The sequence below is a fragment of the Numida meleagris genome, chromosome 1, assembly GCF_002078875.1.
Source record: "Numida meleagris isolate 19003 breed g44 Domestic line chromosome 1, NumMel1.0, whole genome shotgun sequence".
In the NCBI taxonomy this organism is placed as follows: domain Eukaryota; kingdom Metazoa; phylum Chordata; class Aves; order Galliformes; family Numididae; genus Numida; species Numida meleagris.
In genome coordinates, this window is record NC_034409.1 from 46,926,868 (window position 1) to 46,951,743 (window position 24,876).

Consider the following 24,876-nt stretch of genomic DNA (forward strand, 5'->3'; position numbering starts at 1 on the left):
TTCTGCTTCAGGCAGTTTTGATTAAACCTATTTGAAGTTCAAATAGGTAAAATTCTTCGCTAGTTATCATAGTTAAACTGGAGGTAAGTTACTGTTAACTTTCTTTTCCAAATGAAACCTGGAAAGGAACAATTTAGGTGATTTTTTTTAGCTTAAATTGATACAGTCAACAAAGCATTTCGTAATGGTATATTTGATTCCAACGTTTATGCAAGAGAGCTTAAATTCCCTTCTCAAAAAAGATTTAAATCAGTGTTCCATTTTTGAGTGACAGTAGCAATTTAATTTTTCTAGTGATCATTAATGCTAAAGTGGCAAGAGCATTTTCAAGTGAGCGAAGAGCTTTTGGTCTGCAACAGCTAAAATTTCAAGGAGTCCTTGCTCATAAGAGGTTTGATATATTTCACTGCAGTGCAGCATCTTTAATATATGGCATTGCACAAGGCTATTTCCTATTTTCATCCATAAACTGGTCATATTTTTGGCTTAGAAATGCTTAGGGAATAGGTGTTATTTGGGTGTTTTTTTTTTTTTTTTTTTTTTGTTATCCCACAGGTGAAAGCTCCTCGTGCGAAACTTCCACTTGCCTGTGTGGTGAAGCCTGGGGTCGTTGATTGTTGTGTGATAGAGAAACTGGAAAAACTTTCATGCGGAACTGGAGAGGGATCCTTGAGTGATGCTTCTTTGGTCAACTAAGTATGATAATTTTGGTCATATTGTGCAGGAATCCTTTGATATTTTTCTGCAAACACAGTCTTTGTAAAGTGGAGGGAAAAAAAAACCAAAATAGAAGGCAGTAATTTCTGAGAAATTGAAATATTTTTCCTTTTGAGCTTGCTAGGATTTATTTAAAAAGAACACACCATCATGCAGAATGAACTTGAACATCCAGAAGATTAGAGTATCCATGCTGTTCTGGTAGCTTTGAAAACTTTAGTGACATATAACACAGCCATGTATTCCTTATCACAAGAATTTGCAACATTTGTTTTGGAATTAGTCTCAAAAAATGAGTAATGTTAGGCTTTGTTTTACTGTGACAAAGGTAGTTAGGAGTGTATGTAAGAATAATTTCCATAATGAAGCATTAAAAGACCTTGATGTTGTACAATGCAATTACATCTGCTGCAATAAAATGTATTATTTCTCTGTTATAATAAATATTTTTCTTCCTCCCAACCATAATTCTCTCACTGTTGTACTTCTAGCTACTGCTTGATGTAAGTCTCTATAAGAGCTTGCTGTCCTCTGACACTGAATATAATAGATACAGCTACAGAGATAGAGTCCAGTTTTAGGACGTATATGAAAAAAACTGAGATTTTGATGAAAATGGTTGCATAGTTGGCCATCTTGTATTTTATTTCAAATTACTATTTTATTTTATTTGCCTCTGGAGTTACAGCTTCTTAACTGTTCAGAAGTTAGTCAGCTGCAAAGCGTAATCTGTCAAGAAATAACTAACTGTATTGAAAGAATCTCATTAAATCAGTTTGTAAAATTACTGAAATCTTGAATGCCCATGCTGGGCAGTTTCTTGATTTGAGATCTACCTCTGGAAAATCCAGACCCAAAGCGTAACTACAGCAAGCACTTTATTTTTATTTAAATAATGAATTATAGACAGGCAATAAATAAAAATCCTGCCTGTCATGTATCTTAGGTTCTTTTGCTTTCTTTGGAACACTATAGATATGACCTTCCTAATGTGTAAGGTACCAGAGTTTGTTTCAGCTACATCATTAGCATTTTACATGCTTCAGCTTCTTACAGAAAAAAAATGGATACTTTTAGAAGAATACTTCAGTTGTAAGTGCTAGGTTTTTTTATTTTTTACTTTTGGAAAAAAAAAAATGAGTACTATATGACCTAAAGTGATTGCGTTGCAGTAACATAGTAGTATGTTTTCACCATCATATTTTGTACTCTTTTTTGTCTCCAGAGCAAGCATTCATTTAATCCAGATGTCATTTCACTCTGTGTTTCTATGTGTCTATCTGCCATCTCATAAGCATAATGTAATTCGTTCCAGTTTAGTGCAGGTAGGAACTTTTTGCTTTAGAAAAGGTTTTTTAACTGCAACACTGGGAAGGAATTTCTGAGCACTAGTTTCTTGCAAAATGGTGCCTTCAGGGAAGAGCTACTGCCAGCTTCTGGAGCCCTGGGGCTCTGATATCTCACTTGACCTAATGGGGCCCTCTTTGAGAAGTTGCTTTGTATATGAAAAAAATCATTATGTTAAGACAATGCAAGATTTTCTCGCCTTATCTTACAGAGTGATGGAGTGATACTAATAAAATTCTTTAATCCAGAATTGTGCAGCATTGGCATTCTGAATGTGAATGAATGACTTCTTTTTAATTTTTAATTGTTATTGTTCAGTAAGATAGAATTATTCTGGTAGATTTCATTTTACTCTTGGCTTCTTATTCTCATGAGATTTCCTAATTTCCAGGTATGTTGTCATTTATTTCACTGCATTCTTGGTCTGGTATTTTTTTGTCATTCTGTGTCACAAAAGTTGCCTAATATGTTGCACTAAGTCATCCTGATATTTGTTGTACTAAGTAAGCCTTCTCATCATGGATAGGCAGAAGTTGGGAAAGTGTACTGGGAAAAATTGCTCTTGTTTACCCTTGTGCTTTTTTCCTGGATACCTGCTACTGAACTTTGTCAAAGATGAGATGTTTAGCTATGAGTGTGGGTAACTGAATATTGGTGCAAGACAAACCGGAGTTTTTGAGCTTACCTAAGAGCTGTTCAGATCAGAAGTCCTCGGCTCATGTATATTGACAATGTTATACAGGGAGAAAACTGAACCTGTTGATCATAATGATGCATGAGAGAAAAATAGTCTGTTACCCCTTTTCTTCCTTGATCAATTCCTAGAATGTAAGAAAGGTCATTTTTCTTACAACACATTAATATTTCACTTCTATTCATTCTGTTCTAAGAACTGACACAACGTGTGGCCTCTTCACATCTGCCTTGAGGAGCTTGCCCCTGGAGAAACTGCACATGACCTCTGCAGACATTGTTCAGTGCTGTGAAACTTTATGGTTTCATTCTATTCAATGAAATATATGTGCAATTTATGACAAATGCTGACTCTTGATTTGCACTGCTAAAAATAAAGTGAAATAAATCTGTGGCTATTTTTGATGCATATGACATGCCAAAATGAGAAATTATACCAGAAGTTATCTGTCTGTAGCTACATATGTTCTTTCTTGGAATTAAGAGGGAATCAGTCAGTGGGTGAGGGGATTTGTGGGTTGGTGCATAACTGAGCATCTGAAGCTCTCAATTTCATGAAGAGGTTCACTGCAGGAGGACATTGTTTCTCATATGCTTGCTCTGCCATGTGTGATCCTTTAAACTTGCCAGCCGGCATCTGTGCACCATCCTGCATTGACTTTGGGTACATGTATTTAATCTTAGTGTCTGTGCTGTTGTAGCCAAATGTGTGGACTCTTTATTAACTGGGAGCCACTGAACATTAAAAAATAATTTAAAAGCCCACTTCCTTGCAAGGTGAAGAGTATTCCTTTCTTTAAACTGTCCATTATTTTAAATGTATAAATTACACATAACATTGCGTATTTTCACTTAATTTTTTTAATGAAGTACTGAATAGAAGATGTACAAGATTTAGAGTACAAATGGAAGGTTTATCAGGCTGACATTTTTAAGGTATACATAATTTAAAAATTAAGTAGGCTAACGGCAGTCTGAGAATGTGCATTGCAATTGTGACAGTTGAGCAAAACATTTTGGAATATTCTTATACATGTAACTCCTGTTATTGTGTACATCTCCCACAATATTTTCCAACCCTGGTGCTTTTTTTCTTTACCTTAGCCAATTCATAGAGTAATAGAATAATTCATGTTGGAAGGGACCTCAGGAGGTCAGCTAGTCCAAGGTCCTGCTCAAAGCAGGATTAATATTAAATTCAGACCAATTTAGTAGCCTTTGTTATAACCAACAGAGAGAGCAGTACATCCAGCGGACCTGTCATTCCACTGATGTCTAGGTATGGAAATGTGTAAATGATTCATGCCCAGTAGATCTCTGTCATGCCCATGTCCCTCATCCTGGTGGTGACAGAGGAGAGCACAGATGACCAGCCTAAACACTGAGAGTAGGTGAGAATTATTTTGTGTTTTTTCACAGCAAACTCTGAAGTAAGGAGAAAAAAATGTGTGAGAGAAAAGCCTGATATATTTATTGAAAATTTGAAATTGTAAAAATGTAAGTGCTGCTCAGGAACCAGATTTTATCCTCCTTTCATGCTGCAATTCAAACTTTCAATTTGGATGTGTTGGAGACCTTTCTATTTGTTTCCCAGTTCCACCAGCTCAGATCTGCTCTATCAACCTAGAAACATAGTCAGGTCCATGCTGGTCGCTGGCTGGAGATACTGCAGTGGACAGCCTTATGTGTCTGATGGTTTGATTCACGTCCTGGAATCAGTTTTTACTCATCCTCCTATTCCCATGTACTTTCCAAGACTCTCCCTCATTTACTACCCACAATGATTTCCTCTTGCCTTACACTGTCAGGATATTAGGATCAAGACTACTTCTTCATTTTTACAGGCTGCCTATAAAACCAAGATCTGATTTGAGTACAGCAATAGAAAGGAGAAAGAATAATGTACAAAGGTCTTCCTTAACTTCTGAGCAAAATTCTCTTTATTGTAAATATTTTTACAAAATGAATTAGTCATTCCAGTTGGGCTAGAACTTATCTTTCTAACAGTGTGTCTGCTGTTGCATTGATGACAGCAGGGTATGAAGGTACGTGAGCTAGATCTCAACTTGTTGACAGCTCGAGGATAGGTAGCAGTGCAGAACTGGTGCAGACGTCAGTATCTGACTGAGAAGCTGAGTGAATACTTGATCAGTCACTCAAAATGACTGGATGGATGGCATTAAATTTGGGGATGAAATTTATTTTCCTGCCTTGATCCTTTTCAACACGTATCAGAAAGTAATTAGTCGTGTTTTGACCAGTAACAAATATCGTAACCATTCTCATATATGGCTTTGTAAGCTTCCTAAATGAGACAGTTACATAAAAGAAAAATTTGACTTCTGAAAGACAAAGCAGATTCTGGCAACCCTGTAATTTCAAGGAATGCAGTCAAGTATAATTGATACTCCCACAAGCTGCTATTTTCTGACTGTTGCTATTTTGCTTGGTTTCCAAGAAAGTGTGAAAAATTTATCTGAATTGTATGTGATAACCTTCAAGAAAAAAATGCATTGTTTTCAGTTGATTTGTTAGAAACTAAGCTTTTTTATGCTGCAAAATTGAGAGTATCATCTTGTTTAAGATAAGATGGCACAAATGACTATGCACGGTATTGCTGGGTAGAAGTTTTAATATGAAACTAGCCTTAAAGTGAAGAAAATGTAGGATCACATTACCTGAAAACATACGGCTTTGGGAAAGCAACCATTGGCCAAGTGCTATGTTAACCAGTGTGACATGAATTCAAAAGTGGGCATAAAAATTTTTGCGAGTTCTTATAAATTAGAATTAAGTGCAGTAGTCAACTAACTCTAATTAGTTAAACGGAATTGTCAGAAGGCATTTCAAAATTACCAAGTTTTGTACTGGAATGCTTGACTGTGATGGCATTTCTGCTACTGTAATGTTTTTTTCTACTTTAAATCAATTACCTTGTAGTACTTTGTTGTGTATTTGGTTTATGTATAAAAAAAAAGTCGTCTTGCACCACCGTCACAAGGTTGTCAGATGTTGCAGTAAATGAAAAGACGAAGCATTGCTTTCTAAAGCAATGTTGAAATTGGCTATCAGGTTATATTTTGTTAGCATGCTTTTATATATTTTGAGTGTATAATATATTTGCGTTTTTAACCTTCTCAAAGTGTAGGCTATGCTAGTTGGGATTTATAGACTATCAGACTTGTTGAGAGGAAGATGTATACAGAGAAGCCTTTAATGGTAGCTAACTGCTTCTATGGGCCCAATTAAGACTACCCAACTGTGAAACACAGTCCCTGGAGTATCGGTGCAGTAGGCTTGCCTGGATTTTTTGAGGTGGAGGGGAAGGAGGCCTGAAATAAGGGAATATCCAGAGCAGCGGTGCAGGAAAAAAAAGTACTTTAAGAGTAGGGATAAAAAAACCCAAACCTCATAGAAGCCGAACAATGACCAACCCTCAAACTTTTAGTATGTGGTATTAATAAAATCTGGGGTCAGCTTTATGTATGTGCTGTATTCTGGACTGGAAGCCGGGGTAGCTGTGCCTGGGATCTGGATGTGTTGTTGGTCCAAAATCAATCTTGTCGTTCCTCAGAAGGCAATGAGAGATAATAAGTACTATTCACCTGATTGCCTTCCTGCTCTGAGACAGCTGGTGACGCTTGTCTTCCTGATAACTAGGAGTTTCAGATCTAAGGCAGGGATAAAGAAATGCTGGGAGCTTGCTGATTCTAAATTTGACAGTCAATGGCTGTGTAGAGGGTCAGGAGGGATAGAATCTCTGACACGTATAAGAAAGGAACAAAATTTATCTGCTCTGGTTGCAATGATTAGATGTCTCTTTGTCTGGCTTTCTTACAGTGGATGATTGATTGTACCCGCCAGCTGGCTAATATCATAATTAACAAAGTTGCTACCATGTCTGAGAAGTTTAATCGAAAAAATTGCTGGCAGTATGATACCATTGTCACAGAGATCACAAGCACTGCAGTGTCGACTTTTGTACTGTTGGAGCCGCAGGACTATGTAGATGTGCAGAGAAGTCGTTCGCTGGGATAACTGATGGTATGTTCCTTTCCCCATACCTTTCTCCTGTGTCTGTGCATTTGAAAAATGTAGTGAATGGGTCTTTGATGGTATCTTTCATTTCAGGGTGACACATGAAGCTATTCTGTTGTATTTTAAAGCAGTGGCAATGGCAATTTCGAATGTTTTATCAGTGCAACAAAAGGTAGATAACCAAAACTATATTTCAGTACTACTCACCTTTTCTAGGTGTTCTTTGGTGTCTTGTCAGATGCTTTTCGAAAAAATACAGATGCAATATTTTTTGTAGTTAATTTTCTCAGTCGCAGGAATTACAGATACTGTTGACAGCCTACATTGTAGGAACTTGTAGTTCAATTCAGTTTTGTTTTGTAATGCTTCTTTTCACTCATTTCTTCAAGTTAGAATGCAATTTGAAAGACAGAAGAAGGAAAATCCTGTATACTTGTATTTTTAATTCAGTGTTAAGATATCCTATAAAAATATTCGTCTTTATGTATACATATTTGTGTGTGCATTTGAAATGCGAGCAGCATCGGTTCCATCAGCTGGAGAGCCTCTTCATAGCACTCTTATAAAACATTTCTTGAGAATGTTACTTATTCCTTTTGCATGTTTACGTAGTTTTCCAAGTTAAAAATGACTCCATAGAGCTCATCTTCTCTGCGGTTGTATTTTACGTGTGTGTGTGTGTGTGTGTATTCGCTCTTCGTGGTAGTTCAGTTATGCTCTGGAGTATGTGTTGAAAATGCCAGCCTGACATATTGCTAATGAGTGTGCATATTGACAGTGATGGGGGCGTGTGTCTGTCTGTGTGCCATATATTAAAACAAAAAGAGGAGGGAGACGGAGACAGAGAAAGACAGAGAGACACAGAAGGAAATATTGGGATGGGAAAGAACAGTTTATTTACATTACGGTATGTCAAAATGTTACTGTGGCTAAAAAATCCATTTTAAATAGAAATGAGATAGCATATGACAATTCCTCTCTCTCACAGGAATTAATACGACCACGATGAGAGAGTAAGCGAGAACCATTTGTTTTAGTATTATTAGAGATTTTTTGCTCTATTAATGACGTCTATTTAGTGCTAGACTCTAAAATTTGGGAAATGAATTATTTGCATTGTGTTTCAGTTCTGTAATGAGCTCTCCCTGAGTTTTCTGTTGCTCTTCTTTGTGTCTTTACAGGTAAAATAGTTTTGAGCATTCAGATGAAATTGTTACAGTAGATGCTCAAAGGAATGCTTTGCTGTATAGCTACCGTATTTACGTTTATTTAAAAACGGCATATTTGGGGAATGTACTCTTTTCTATGTTAAAATTTTCTGTTTTGAGTTAAATAATTATATAGCTTTGAACTGATGCAAATGTCATAGCAATTTCAAACTAATCCTGGGTTGTGTTTTTGAGAGAGAATTTGCAATTCTCAGTCACTTTAATTTCAGATAAATTATTTTCAAGTAGTAGACCAAATCGGAATTGCCAACTGAAGTCTTTTTTTTTAAAATTATTTCATTATTTGTTAATAGTCTATGCCTCAAAAGACAGTTAAGTTTGGAGAAATAAATACTTTTTTCCAGGCCGTAAAAATATTTCTATAATTGTGATTATTACTACCATCAGTAACCGATTCCATGTTTTAACTTAGCCTACAAATCTGCTGCTTTTCAAGAGGTGCTAAGCAAAATTAAAAATCGATACTTTGTTTTGAATGGAAAATGCTGTGAACAGTGGCAAAATAGATTAGTATTGTAATTGCAGACAATAGGGAAGATTAAGTTACTAAAACAGTATATTGTTGTTCTAAGCTAAACCGTGTGATATTTGATGTAATTGAGACTGTGCATTGTCGGAACTCTGCTGGAGTATCAAACGGTTGTGAGGATTAGAGTAGACAACTAAAGCAATGTCAGATAGATGTGGCTGGATTTTAACAGGATTATCTTCTGAGATGTGTAAAAATGAGCTCTTGTAATAGTTTCAGAGGAATTAATAATTTTAGTAAAATGTTAATGGCAGATGTGCTAATATAAAGATTTAGAAGATTAGTGGTGCATTCTTTTGCATGGAAATAAGAATATAATAAATGTCCTGCAGGTGACTGAAGCTGCTGCAATTTTATTGGAGATTAAAGTTTGATTGACCTTTGCTGAGGTGATTAACCCTCCTGAAATTAAAAGCCAGTGCTAAATTATTCTGTCCAATTTAAATGCAAACACAGAGCAGTGCGCTGTGTCATTCAAGTGTAAGGGAAAAAATGTTTTAATTTTCCTTTTGCACTCAGTGAGCTGTGCTTGCAGACGGTGCATGACTGGGCTCTGCTGGAGCTGCCCAGTGGCATCCTTCCTCTGTTCTGCTCGTCGCCGCTGGAGCAGCCGTGCTACAGGGATGCCGAACCTGGGAGCTACTGCCTGAGACAAACCCTCATGCAGGGATGTCAGCAGAAGCACATGGAGGCATGTCAGTAAGGTAAGCGGTAGAAAGTACAATTGAAATACTTTATATCCTGGTTTTGACCCCAAGCTGGCTGGAGCAGGCATGAGCAGGAGCATAATATAGGTGAGGGGTTCTGCTGAGCCTTGCAAGGCAGCTTGCAGGAGCCAGGCTGCTTACCTGTGAGAGCCATTGTGGAGTTAGTTGTAGAGAGGCACGTGTTGCTTTTTTTTTTCTTCTCCCTGGCCCTTAAATGTCAGCTCTACAAGCATGCAGAAGCGTACGTTTTGACTGACAGCACTTCCTTGAGAGCAGCTCAAGTGCAGGTGTGGGAATGGTTGCACCACTTGAACATACTGATCCCAGTCCTTCAGACCACGTGTGCACGTGTACTTAGGTCTGAGCCAGCATAAGTAGGATCAGACCATGGTTTTAGTAGTTGCCTAAAGCCTGTGGGATTACTTGCAGGTGTCAAGTCATGCAGGTGATCTTTGAGTCACTGTGGCTCTGCTTTTGAACAGACTTCACCGTGCAATTGGTAACTGTGTGCATGCTACATTAACTAATAATAAACTTTACAGACCTGAGTGATGTTTTCACTCTAATTTTATTAATATATCTGTCATAAAATGTTGAATATCTTTAAATTCTTCCCAGATGATCTGCCTTGCTCTTATCTTGTATAACAAAGAAAATGAATGCTAGGACTGGAATTTTTGTAGTGAATCAATTTTGCTTTTCCCGGAATAAGAGATTGGTGTGTTATTATAAAACAGCATGCTGCTTAAAAGCAGTTCTTGAGGACTGTAGTGACTCTGAGAGCTTAAATTTGCACTAGCTAGAAAAATTATAGATGGATTCATTTTAAATTTGTATGTTTCTGTTGCTTTTGGTGAGCAGTGATGGTTAAAGGTTCGTGTCAAAATAGATGAAAACTCCAAGCAGGTTGGTTACTCAAGGCTGAGCTTCATAGAAGTACTGATAGCATCACTGCCTCCTTCCTTTGTTGACTAGCTCGAGGAAGGAAGCAAGTGGGACAGATCTCTACACTGGGAGTTCTTGTGGTCCTTGGCACAAAGTGTTCTGCATCAAACTACATGGCAATCCACCCTAAGTCCATTTCTCTCTGACCCTGAGAGGTGATAAAATGGCTCTTTGGAGCCTATTTCTTGCCTGCAAGGAGTAGCAATGTTGGGAGTTGTAGAAGGGCTTCTTCCTCTGTTTGGCTTTGAGTGGACTTTCTGCCTAGTAAAATTCCCTATTTTATACAGCTGTAAAACATTAAAAAGAAAATGAATATGCCATTTGGATTCTATATTCAGTTTTCCTTCCCATTTTTCATCAAGAAAGACTTCATATTGCATTTGTCGAGATAGGGAAGTCCAAGGAATTGTAGTTCAGAAATTAAGGACCCTGAGGTTGTGGCTCACTTCTGTCTAGACTTTTCATTTACACTTTAAACCGCCTTCAGAGAGATGAGCTACTACTTCTGGGACCCAGTGAGGAAAGTGAGGAATAGATAAAAGCTAAACTTGTGGTGGAGTGACCTAAATGGAACAGCTGGCAAAAGCATAGAGGGGGTTCTCTAGGGTACTGAATTATACCTCCAGGCTTGGATTAGTGGGATGTTTAACAAAGAGATCCATTTGCCAAAAGGATCTCTGCCTGATTTTTAATTATGGAGATAGCACTCCCTTCAACATTTGTAGATTATTGAGCTGTTTTTCTGTAGTAAGGTGTAGATTGTTGGCTTTGGGCTCTTGCTTCTGCTTTCTTCAAACTACAGATTTTTCATTGTTTAGATTAACCCTACAAATACTGGGAAAATGAAGTATTACCATAGCTTTTTTTATGAAGAACAAGATGTATTCTCTATATAAAAAAATAAATATGAACTTCAAATATTTATCTATTTGTTATAGTGCTAAGAATGCTTTTGAGTGCTTGGAACATAGTTTTTTATAAAACTTGAGGAAACCAGTATTTCATAGGATCTTCTTAATCATAAGTATCCATCCTATTTTAGTTAACAATTAGTATGTATACAGCACCCAGCATTTTTTCAAATGTTAGTAGTTACATCTCTCCATCTCCATGTGTATTTTAGAGTAGAGCAGTGCAGGAGAGGAAAAAGAGTGTGGCTGCTTGTGTGATAAATTCTTCTTTTACTATCCAACTTTTGTATGAATTTCATGCTCTGCTATATTATACTGTCAACTAATCTTGCCACGTATTCATAAAGACTCAATATAAAATTTAAAAAAATCAAGGAAGTACAATACTCTAGGGCTCTAGAATGTGTTCAAGTGGTGGAGCATCAGTACAATTCATCATGAAGTAATAATGTGGGCACTACACGTGTTCAGAGAAAAGAGGCTCCTAACTGTGTTTATTTGTATTAACTGACAGGTATAGTTAGAATAGACAGGACAGTGCAGTAAAATATTTCTGGAAATTTAGTTGGAATATTTACTAAATCTGATTAGGCAAAAAAAAAATTGAACAGGGTGATTGAGGGAGGCTAGGATATTGTTGCTGTACTCACTTCCTACAGAGTATAACATATAGAATATACAGTTAGTCAATACATCTTCTGTTTTGCTCTTTCACAAAAGCATTTATCAAGTTTAGGATGTTCTTCTAGAAACAGGTCACATAAGATTAAGTAATATTCACTACGTGTCAGTGTAAATAAGCCTATGAGAGAACAAACAGCTGCTTAGCCTGTAGTATGACACACAGCCGATTCTCTCTTGCAACAGAGAAATGGAAAAAAGGTGAAATTATTACATTGTGTCCCATTGCCCCAGCCACAACTGCATGTAGAATTTCACCTAGTGACTAGTGACTAGAATTTCACTAGTGACCTAGTGCTTTCTTTTAGAAACCATCTTTTTCAACATTCTAACGTTGATCTACATTAGCGGTAGTCATTGTGATTATTTGAATGGAAAACACTTCAAAATCATGGGTTTTTTTTGTAAGCTTTGTTTTTCTTCTGAACTCTTGTCAATATTCTCTCAACATTCTGCTCTACCAATAGCTAAATGAAAATTGGAGGTGTGGTAACCTTTTAACTACAGTATATGTTAAGTATTTTTCATATACCGTTAATGACAGTACAAATCACGCTTTCCTACATAAAAAAAACTTTCTGAATAGCAATACGTACACTGAATTGTGACCACAAAATACACTGCAATATCAATAGCTATGTAGGATTAAATTTTGAAGTTGTAAAAAAATTAGCATTGAAGTTTATAGTGAAAGCTATATATTCTGTGTTGTAATGTTTACACATGATGAAAATGTATTATATACTCCATCCCAAAAGTGACCCTAGAACCAGGACAGAAGATGCAAGCTGACTAGTCTGAAAAAATGTATCATACAGGTTTGGAAGTAAAATTATTTTGTCTTATTTATTTGTTTTGGGAAGAATAAATGAGCTATAAGTAACAAAAATAATAAGTTCCTTTCAAGCTTCTTTTAAAAATCAGTAGTTACCTAGGCAGTCTTTTTGTCAGTCTTACAATTTATGGAAAATTAGCTACAGGTTGACAATGGAATTTTTGTGCATTGGACTTGTTTAGCTTTATGGAAGTGTGTATAACAGAGAACTGAATTTGAATAAAACAAATAGCTCCATGTGAAAACTTTTTGAGCACAATGACTGATCTTTCATTCAACTTCTGCACTGATGAAAATTCAGTTATAAGTATACCGATTCCTATGTGGCTTTAATATTTGTGGTTGTTTTCTAGTTGTCATAAAACTTTGTAGGTCAAAGTGCAGTGTTTTTTAAGTACTTACTATTTTACATTCTTAAAACAAGTTGGAACATAAATTTCTAGAAGCTTTTATTTAAAGTAGACTAAAAGATATCTTCTTTGAAGAAATTAAATTGAAAATGCAGTGAAGGATTTTTCATTAAAAGTTGCCTGAGTGGAAATGAGAACAACTTGGACCATCATGTTTGGCAGTTCAAAAATTGCTTGAGGAAACATTAACTTTTAAAGTCCTGTCTGAATAATTGCTAAACTTTTAGTCAGAATTGAATCCACTTTTCCATGTAGAAACACTGAGGCAAACATTTATATGAAAAGATATAGTCCAATTTCTGAAAATACAGACCAATTAGTGAGATTAGATATTTGTCACTGAGTATGCATCATGTATACGTTAGAGATGATTTACCATTATTTCCTTGTCCTATTTGCAAAGAGACTCCTACTTATTGAAATATTACTGAAGAATCTAGCTTTCCCCACAAATTACACACTTTTTGCATAAATGTGCCTAATTACCTGAATTCAGTTTTGATTAGCAGTGTTAATTGATGCAGCTGTGGATGGGCTCTGTTTACCTAAATTACCATGTGCAAACAGCAATACGTCTGAAAGTGAATATGCTAAACTGAAAATACTAATTAGCTAAGACAGATTGTTATTCAAGTCACATCTCAGAGCTTTTTAATGAAAGCCTGAATGTGTCAGGGCTTTATGATGTTCAGGCAGAAATGTCTATATTACATATGATTTCTAAATTTAATTCATGGGAACAGATGGGATGTCGGCTGGGATTCTTCTCCATTGCTTCCAGTATTAATGTGAATATTTCACTCTACTGGAGACATTTTTGTGTGTGCGTGAGAGAGAGAGACAGACAGACAGACAGACAGAGAGTAAGAAAAAGAAGTGTGAAAGAGGAGGGAGGAACTCATTGTGTGCACTGACAACACACCAGCCAAGAACTGCTCATGGGTCTATTTTTCACTGACATATTTGTAAATTATAGCCACCTACTTTCCCAGAATGAAGATAAACAAACTATTTTGCAAATTTAATAAAGCTAGATATTAAGTGCAATAAAAACAAGTAACAGAAAGGTTAAGAATATCTCAGTAACAGAGAGATCTTTTGCAGCAATAAATATTTTTCTCTCTGCAACCATAAAAATAATGTATCCACTTTTGATAAAAGAGGAGGATTGCATTTGTATTTCTAAATGTTGCAGATGGGCTTTTAATTACATTGAACTATGCTGCAAAATACAATGACAAAATGGTTTTCTCAACTTTATTGAGAGCAGGTATTCAGATAGAGCACTTAATCGCTCTTAATAGTTCAGTTGGATGCAAAACTGTAAATATATTTGAAAGCAGTAGAAAAGAATATTTAAAGCATATACATTGGCTTGGATGTTCTTAATAAAGATCAGCAGCTGTACCGCATATGCTTATTCTTCAGTCTGTTTATTCTTACTTTTACTCTAGAGCTTAAATATTCAGAGGTCAACTCCCATGTGAAAGTCAGTAATTCCATTAAAAGCCTTTCCCACAGTGTCTTGTCAAAATGCAGAGCAAGGATTAGAAATACTGTGTCTATTTGTACCAAAATAATAGTTGCAGTTGTAATGTTCTAACTTTCATTATTTGTACAATTCTTGCATAAATGTTGTCCAAACGTATGTAAAGGTCCTAATTCATTACAGGTAGCTATAGGTATATTTATAAAAAATGTTTAATCTTTTGACCTAAGTTGGTCATAGCCTACTCTTGTGCTGTGTGTATTTTGCAATGGGAGAGCACTTTTTGATCTACTATTCCAGAATTATAGATAATATAGTGAACAGAATTCAGCCTGGTTGCTTAGTTTGGGGAATACAATACTTCTTTTCCAAAAGATTCAACCATTGTTTTTTAGTAGGTTGTCATGGAGGACAGATTGTATTTTCTATAATTATCTAAGCTCCTAAGCCTTATACCTGAGTTTTTTTAGTCACATCCTCTTGTACTTCATTGTAGGCTTTTCTGTTGGAACGTACTCCTAAATAAACCAGCCACAGATACCTGCATTGTTCAGCTGGCAATTAACTGGCTAGAGGGAACAGCAGTACTGCACATTGGTTTTGGACCACTTTGGTAAAAGAATCTCTTAGCTCCCATTACTGTTGCAAAATGAAAGTGATTCTGTATAATTAACTGTCTCTTCAGTCCAGACATCTGACCTAGTGAAGAGCTTTTATCCCAAATAAATCATATTTAACAGAATTCTTGAGTCAGAAAATGTTATACTAGACCATTTCACGATGTGTACTCCTCAACCTTAATAGGGCTTGACTTCCTTGTGCCAGGTGTAGCTGAAAGAATAAATAAGAAAGAGAAGCATCATATTCTAGTGCATAGAAGAAGCAGACACAGAAATTCGTGCTAGTTTTAAGAAGCTCTGGAAGTACTGCCGAGTGATAACAATACAGCTATGTGTATCAGCATAGTTTTCGTGATAAAACTGAAGCATAGTGTGGTATGAGCTACCATGAAACAAACAAACTCTATCCCAGTCAAAACCATAATAAAACCGTCCTTGATTTCTGATTAAATATACCTATGAAACATACCTAATACAAATTGCAGACTTGAATCAAGGGAGGAAGAGAAGGAAAGTAGATTCTAACTCCTCCTCACTCAGCACTACCTTCACAGAGTTTACATCCCCACATCATGTAATGACATTAAAGCTGGGTCTGATTAGGGGGAAGCCCTCTGAAGAATAGAAATTGTTTCTAGCTCCACTTCTTAAATGTACCATTTTTTACTAATTGCCTCGCTCCCTACTCAACAGTTTATATCAAATTCCATTTTACTCTTCTACAGCAGAAAGATCAATCGATGGCTAAAGCAGAAAATCTCCCTTCATCTTCTTCTTAAATGCTTGTGGTCTTTTCTTTCCCCACATGCAGTCTATGTTATTGTAATTCTTGTAATGCAGGGTTGACCTGGAAAGAAGGCTGAGGCACTGTATTGTGTTGGATACTGCTCTGTGAACACATTGGGTGGCCATACACATTCATCTCATCTGTTTTGATATCTCCACAGGATTTAAGATTTCTGCTGTCGCTAGCTCAGTGCCATGTTTCTCATCTTCAAAGCAATTCACATGTCAATATTGGGTCTGTTGGCTACCTCTGACTTGTCAAATTGACTCTCAAAACAAGTAGGATGCTATTTCTGAATTGGAAAATCTCTTTAGAGGCTGCAAGTCAAAAGCATCTCATTTTTGTTTTTATAAATAATATTTGAGATTTTCCTAGATTAGTTAATGTAATATGTTGTATTTTCCAGATCTGATTTGATTTGGTTCTGAAGTTGTAAGTTTAGAAAATAGCTTACCATTCACTCACGGGACAGCAAAGTTCAGTTACTTGCATGAATCTTTTTTTAAAATCAATCTTAATCTAGGTCAACTGCACAATTTCTTGTTGCTAAACTAAGTGAATATTTTTATTCACCTGTAAATTTATAAAACTTAAATCACTTGAATGCTTCCTATTGTAGAAGTTAATTGCAGAATATTATGCAATGAACACTAAAAAAATAGGAGAAGCATTTATAAATCTTTCTCTTCATATTCGTGTTCTGTCTCCAAGTGTCTATTACACTCTAGGATTTCTGTTTTAGAAAATTCCTCCTTCGGGAATCTGTCAGAGCTGAAGTCCTTTAGTCTCTTCCAGATGCCTTCAGTTCCCCTCCTCCAGGCTCCTTTTCTCTTATAGTCTAGTTGCTATTTTTACTTTCACCTTGATTTCTATTTCCATACAATAATTCTATCTTACCCTATCCTGAACTTCGTACCTCTCTCTGTGCAGTTCTCCTTACTGAAAAAAAAATTTTTCTTTGATAGATTAATACAAAGAGTGTTAATCTAGTAGGCTACTGTAGGCATGTAGAAGTACAATGCTCAGTGATGAATAATATTTCCTAAAAGTCTTGTGTCAGCATAGATTTCAAAAAGACTTGCAATCTGCACTTAATGAACTAGTTCTGTGTGAAGGTTTCCATTACATTCGCTTTTTATGTGAACTTTTCCAAATGCTTTTCTCTGCTACACAGCCATTTCTGTTCCACTCAGATTCAACTTCAACATACTGCTTTTCGTCTATTAATTTATTTCATATCTAAATTACAAATCATCACAATAGTGTGTATGAAAGAAAAAGAAAGCACAATAATCATGTTATCTGCAAACTTCCATCAAATAAAGACTGATTACCAAAAATTTATTATTTCTGTTGTCACTGATCTTGACCACATCTACTTATAAATTTCCTAAAATTTTTTCTGTTGTTTCATTCAGAGTATGTCATTCTTCTTACACTTCTGCATGTAAAGTACAACACAATGCACTTCTAATCTAAAATTGTTTTCAACTATGTAAAACTAAGAAATAGTAAAAGAAAATAAAATAGTACTATGCTCTCCAGCAGATTACAGCCACTCCACCTTTCTTGGGGTTGCCTATGTCTGTGTGAGGAACACTCAGAAAGGAAGAAAAACTATGTAAACAAATGTGTTTCGTATTGAATTTTATTAACTCCTCTGTCAATCCTACTAAATTGAATGTTTTTGCCTTCTTTTAGTCCTTATATAGCTTCAATATTTTTACCCCGTCTCCAGTCCTTGTTACTGTGTTTCCTCCATCCACTTAGGGCACTGATGTTTGAAACTATGCAGCTGCAATGGTCTTTTAGCAAATGTTTTGTATATACATTTGTGCCAGAGTGTATGCGTGTGAATATGCATATGAACGTATGAAATACATATACTTGTGACTGGTTCAGACAGAATATGCTGAAATGAATAAAGCCTCAGATAACACGTTAAGGACTGTTAAAATACCTATTAATGAACCATTTGAGGCGTCATCTGAGAAGTAAAATAAGCAGTGTGCATGTTAGCATTTCATCTGGATTCTCTACGAAGTGACTATACCTGTGCTGACCAATGTCTACATGCTGGTTATGAATCAATCTGTGTGAGACATTTTTATGTTGTGATAAAAGTAGGGCATTCATTCTACTAAAAGATGCATAGTTTTTGGATAGTGTCTTTTCCAAGCCTCCAAACTCAAAATGAAAACTGCATGACTAGATAAAAATGTGCTTAAATGCATTTAGACTAGTGAAGAGAGATGTCTAAAAAATTGTGTTTTCCATAGTATAAGTGTGCTTCCATCAATAATATGTATATTCATATGCATGCACAAAAACTTTGCCCATCAGAAAGTCTGTACATAGGAAAATCATAAAAATTCTCATCACTTTAATTTTTCTTGCCAATGCCACTTTGGGAGACCAAAATTTGGGAACATCATCCAAAAGAAGAAGGACATAATGAGTGTGTTTTTGCAAATCCTTGCGAAAGTTCTTTTTCTCTCAGATGAGTTTTTAAACTATGCTTATTAGTATCAAGAGTGGTATCAGACCATCTTTAAATCAATTACTATTTTAATATTAATTTTCTCACTGTGTATGAAAATGAAAGAGTACTTTTGGAAAGAAGGCTTATCCAGATTCTTAGTGGAACAATGTATTTCTTTTCAGGTGTCTGAGATCTAAGATGTGCAAAATAAAATCTTGATATTTTAGTTTCCTGGCTTTTCTTTCAGTTATATTTTATAATTATCGTAAAAAGTTTTTGCTGTGATTGCACTTCATGTTTTAGACCTACATAACTCATCAGTGTGTTGCAAAATTTTAGGCACAATCTTAATTCTTCTTCTATTTCCTCATTCTAGTACAAACCTCAATTGCTTAGTTGTACAAAATACTTCTTTGTAAGCTCGTTTCCATCTTTTTTTAAAAAAAAAGAAAGGCTGTGTGGATAATAGGAAGTCTTGGGACAAATAATTTCTCTTTCATTTCCTACTTCTGTTTCATCTGGATTGTCTGCAGGACACCTGGGAGAACAAGATGAAGAAGCTGGTAGCTTTTAGTAAGCACTACCAGGTGATACTCTCATGTGGGGGCTCCAGGCACTACTGCAATTAAAATACTTAGAAATAAGAATCCATTAATCTAAATAGGATGTTATGGAAGAGTGATATGAAGATATTTAAATAGCTAAAGTACCATTTTAAGCATTGCTCTTGCTTGTCTTTGATAAATGTAGGTAAACAGACAAAAACATGTCATAAGACTGCAATGGATAGCTGAAAAACAATCAAAACGCCAGAGGTTTTAAATTAGTGGGAGGCTTTTCAGGGCAACAGGCATATCCACTCTTCATTGTACAGAACCAAGTACAGTAACTCCTTGATCGTAACCATTGGGTCTAGACCTTACTTGTAATATAAATATTATATATTTACAGACATTAGTGTCTTTATCTCCATACATAAAAAAATTGGAGGTTTGGGTTCCCTTGATGAAAAAAGGAATCCAGCAAGAAAAAAAAAAAGTGCATGTTGGTTTTCTCTAGTTTTGCTTTGGCTAGAGAGGAGCCAGTGCACTCTCAGCTCAGAAAGCCAAAAGCAGATCTCTGAGTCCAAATTCAAACATTAAGGAAAGCTTAGCTTATAGGGAGTTTTTCTTACCATCACTACTAGGTTTAAATGATTTTGGAGTTAAATTTTTGGAGTGGAACCCACAAACAATGAACTAAGAGTCTGAACAATACATGCATCTTTTACAATCTGAAAAAAAAAAACTGTTTTTTTCTGTGTTTCATTATGTAAACTTTACTTTGCTTGATTAGATTTCAGATAGCGTGAGAAAATTGGCTGCATCTCCTTTATACTTCTGTAGAGCAACCAAGCAGTTTACTCATCCATATGTTCTTGGTTCCAAAATAAATTCTAATAACAAGAAAGTATATATATATATATAAATTGGGATTCAATTTTATTAAATAATTATTTGTGGTGTGTATAACTTGGATGATATTCAACAACATACTGAAGAAAGATTCTTTCTGGCCATTGATTTAAACATTGCTTAAATAGTTGGAAGACTTAACGATTAAAGTGTAATTCCCAAATCATTAAGGACTGTGTCTCAGGGAATGCTTTTAAAGTGATTACTGGTTGGAAAGATATATTCACTTTTCATCTCATGAAGACAGAGGAGTTCACGTATTAGCAGCTGTTGATGATATTCAGGTTGGCGTATTCTTGTTGAAAGACTGAGTGAAAAAAAACTGTTACAAATTCTTGTACATATATTTATTTTAGAGATCCTTTCATTAGTTCATTAATAAAAGAATTTTTTTTTGTTTCTTCTCACTAAACACTCATTAAAAAGTTGTGTTTCTGTTGTGGTACATATAGTATTTTATTTGCATTTTATTGTTCTCAAGCCTAATTATCTGGAAGTTAATTTTAATGATATTAGAGCTGGGAGCTAAATCACTGTTCACAGTAGAGAATTTGGCAAGATGGACTTTCATGCATTTTAAATCCTTTTTTTTTTTTTTAATATTACGTCTTTAAGGGGGGCTAATTTATTTTAACAATGAGATGATATTTGAGACATAAACATTACATTTAAGTGAACTGAAGTCTTTTTTTAAGGGTGTTTTAATTATTCCAAATAGAAAAAAAAGAGATGGGTTTGAATTCTACACATCACAAAGTGGCCTCTAAGATGGAGCACACTATTAGTAATTGTTTAACTGACACATTATGAATGGTACAAAAATGAAATTAGCTTCCCCAATATGATGTAAGATGTTAGAAAATTTTCTGTGCTTTCTTTGAAAACCTTTGTATGTCCAGTTAGATAAATAAATAGTGAAATGAAGTTAGATATTCCATTTGGAAAGGAGAGGACCAGTTGGAATACCAATAAGTAATAAAGCCAGTAGCTATCAGCTAACTCTGCTTGTTGGAGTTAATCTTTGTAATGATTCTATTCTCATATCAATCTCTCAAGCCTTTCCTTCTCTCTGTAAAATAGCTACCCAGTTCTTTTGTGTGTGCTACATAGGTGAGCAACATGGCCTGCTGCAGGTTGAAGTGACAATGGAGCTCATTTAAAACTGGAATTCTGTCTAGAATGTGCTCTTACACAATCTTATTTTCCTTTTTCTTATTCTTTTAATGGAGCACAGCTTGGGCATCTTTCCTGATAAAAATAAAATTCAAGAGTGCCTGGGCAATCTCTAGACTGTGTATAATAGAAAGGAGAATCCAGCCCTCCCTCAAGTTCTGTGAAGAGTCAGGCTGTGGGTCAAAGCTGAAGAATGGCATTTCGCTTTTCTATTAGATGTGTGAGGAAAAGAAACTTTGAACCAGAAGTGAAGGAGAATGCTGAAGCATTCAAATTAGTTTATGAAAGATGTCAGGACATACTCATCTTGTAGACTCCTAAGGGTATGCATTCCAAAATCAAACAAAATTTATTCTTTGGAATCCCATCCTTTGATTGGCTACAGTTAAAATCCCATGTTGAATGAGTTCCAGTAATCCAGTGGTTAAGACAAAGGTAGCTACAATTTATAGAATCATTAATGTTGGAAGGACCACTAAGAACATCTAGTGCAACCATCAACCCATGCCAGTGACCATTCTAGACGAAGTTATGCAGTGCAACATCTACCAATTTCTTCAAAACTTCCAGGGACAATGACTCCACCACCTCCAGGTGGCCTGTTCCAGTTCATCACCACTTTTTTCTGAGAAGAAATGTTTCCTAATATCATTGTTAATTTACAGGACAGAAACACATGTATTTTTAAATTTATTTTTTTTAATATCACAATCTTCTGCTCGCATACAGAAAAACAAACTGAAAGAAACTCTACCAGATCATGACTGTGACGTAATCTTGTTACATTAACTGGAATTCCAGTTGGACCCTAACCCTGTAGATTGAAAAGATGGAAATAAGTGTAATTTCTACAACCAAACAACTTGTGGTTGAACATCAGTAATACAGTTTAAAAATAAATTCTGACTAGATGTAACTGAAAGTCCCTCACCTTTCTGAAAAATCTGTTTAAGTAATAAACTAACTTTATTGTTAAATAGTGAGAGTTAGCAATAATTTGAATTTTGCATAATTCTACCACCACATGACAAATAAAAGTTATAGACAGGAGGAAAGCAGTCTTATATAAACAGGGAGGACATTGCCACGGACACATGAGGGTTAGACAGAACCAGTTTGTTTTACTCTGGAGAGAGGCTCAAGAGCTGGTTGTCTTATCAAAGTCCTAGTTTCTCCCACATGTTAATCTGGCTCAAATAGAGCAAGAAAGTTGTCATATATACAATGAAAATCTTAAAGGCACTCCTGCAATTTTTTAAATGGTCTTTGAATACTGGCTCATTTGAGAGAAGGAACAATATATAAGATCATGCAACATCACCTGCTGTTATTGAGGAGATGGGAACAATAAAGAAACAAAAGCTGTAAGGATTTTGCAGCAATTAAATGAGGTCTCTTATTACTGTGTTGTAAGTGGCACCAAAATATGTTGGAGGAATATTCATTGGAAAACTGAGTCTCTAACATTAAATATTTTTTGGCTCAAACATCTATTTTCATGATCCATAAGATGAGTGTTACTTTATTTTTGTTAGTTGAGTAGCTGAAAGACTCATAGGGTTCATAAATTAATCTTTAAGACTAGTTCAGGGGATAACAGAACTTAATTTCTCTATCAGTCTTTCTGCTGGAAAAAAAATAGAGAATGTATTGTCTTGATACCTCAGAAACTGCAGGGTTTCTTTGTATTTACACATTTCTTATCTTAAAATATCAAATTACCATTCTGCTTCAGTATCATGCTGAAGATGAAACAGTGGGAGCCTGATTAATAAATAAATAAATAAATTTAAAAAGAGTTGTAGAGTCTAAATCTAGAGTGCTATTCCCTCTCCCCAGCATCGTTTCCATATAGGCAGGTTTGCTTGTCTTCTTTTTGAAAGTTTCCTGAATTGTTGAAGGGAGTTCTATGTTTAAATGAACTATACATCTTTTCTACTGGGGAACAGTCCCACTTCAGTTGAAAGTATCAGCTTTTGTGAGTGGAACATTTCCCCATGGTTTTTGTTCCTCTCATAGGCTAACACTTCTTGATCTGCTTTTAGAGCTATAATGTTCTCGAGGAGTTAATATATATATGCAACTATTCTGCTGAGATTTCTTGTAACTCTGAATGCATGGTGCTTAAAGGGAGGGAATATGACCATATGAAAATGGCTTTCTTATCCAAGTGGAAACAGTTTTAGTCATCTTTCAGGCAGGTTCCATAAACATAATGCAGTGGAAGAACTCACAGAGCTACACTTTAATAGCCATTAAAATTGTCTCTGCATTGCATTCAGTGCCAAAATACAATGAATACCGATGTTTGTGTTATGAATGGAAGACAAATGTCTTCTGAGTGAAAGAAAATCTAATGTTAATTAAACTTTTCTAGCGACTGGGGCGGATAATTCCGCTTTTGTGTTGCTAAATCTCCTTTGATTTTAATTGCATGACAAAAAAATTGACTGTTAATGTAATGTTAGCAAATGTTCAGATTGATTGCAAGTCTCTGTGTGTGCTAAGTAAAATAATTAAATGCTTTTAATTGAGGTGGTTTGTTTTGTTGGTTTTTCTTTTGTTTTGTTTTTGTGTGTGTGGTGTTTTTCTTTTCCACAGGACAGCACAATGATAACAAAGCTTGTACTGTCAGTATGTTGAAGGTCATTCTATTATCTCTTCAGAGAGAACTGCTTCCCTTTAAGTGAGAAGAAAAATCAACAGAGCATACCTAAAATTGTCTAGAAAATCCTATTACAGTTACTGAATTCTAGTTATATATTTCAGATTCACATGAAATTCAGTGAACTCTCATATCAAATATGAAAAATTGTAGCAAGTTTTCAATAATATGCACGTTTTTTCCCCCTTTTGTGCCTTAGACAAACAAGGCACTTTCCTCTCAGAGATAGCAAAGGACAAACTGAAATTATTAACATTAAAACATACCTAATACTGTGTTATGTTTTAGAACTGGAAACAAAGGTAGGACATGTCTTACACATCTGTCTTGCTTCCCTGTGCATCTGTCTGTCTCTCCACAGCAAGTCAATAAAAATGATTAGAGCTGGCATCTCACAAACGTACACCCTTAAACCATGAAGAAATAATACTGTGAAGGAAATTTTTTTTCTGACCTTTTCAAATTACATCCAACTGTCTAGGGAATTTCTCAGTGACTAGAGGTAATAAGGTTCAATCCGTTTTGCTGGTTGGCTTCAAATTTAGCTCCTCAGAAGCCCTAACTTATCTATTCTTTTTATCTTGGCCTTGGCATCTATTCAGTACAGTAATCCATGCATCTAATCTATTTTTTTTCTCCCCTCTCAGGTTTAGTTGGTGGATCACATTTTGAAATCGGCAGCCATGAAAAGACCTCCATTTATTGCACCCTTCAAAACAAAATATTATCATGGGAGGCTAAGCTGGTATGTTGCTTTTGAGAGGCTCTTGTTGAATTTAATTAGCTTTTAGATTTCATCTCCATCTCACATCTCAGCTTTCACTATATTGTGTGTGGTTTAGGCTTCAGTGATTTTCATTATTTAAAACTTTTCCAACTTAGATGTGCCACTTTTGCCCTGTAGAGTATTGAGAGAGAAAAGTTTAAAGTTCATTGTCTTAAATTGATTTCTGTTTAGTTTTTATGACATGAGCTCAGAAACAATAGGGACATAGCCTCCTGGTAAGTTAGTGAATCAACCAAGTGAGAAAGTCAAACAGGCATTCATGCATGTCTTATTCCTCATTGTACTCCATGAAGCAGAACGGGAAAGAGGTAAAGAATATCTTTTGCAAAATATTTATTAGAATATTTTGATGTAGCCCTATGGAGAAGGACCTTGGA

The 24,876-nt window shown here is 35.5% G+C and overlaps 1 long non-coding RNA gene across 6 annotated transcripts in view; it reads left to right on the plus strand.

Moving 5' to 3' along the window:
• The window catches only part of LOC110397450, a 72,709-nt gene that overhangs the window by 40,349 nt on the left and 7,484 nt on the right, over positions 1 to 24,876 (plus strand). The window contains exons 3-6 of one of the 6 annotated variants that reach the window (XR_002437803.1): positions 6,598 to 6,801; positions 6,889 to 6,967; positions 9,073 to 9,257; positions 24,360 to 24,457. This is a non-coding gene — a long non-coding RNA (uncharacterized LOC110397450). The remainder of the gene's footprint in view (positions 1 to 6,597; positions 6,802 to 6,888; positions 6,968 to 9,072; positions 9,258 to 24,359; positions 24,458 to 24,876) is intronic. The other 5 variants (XR_002437826.1, XR_002437798.1, XR_002437820.1 and 2 more) reach the window with 5 other exon arrangements.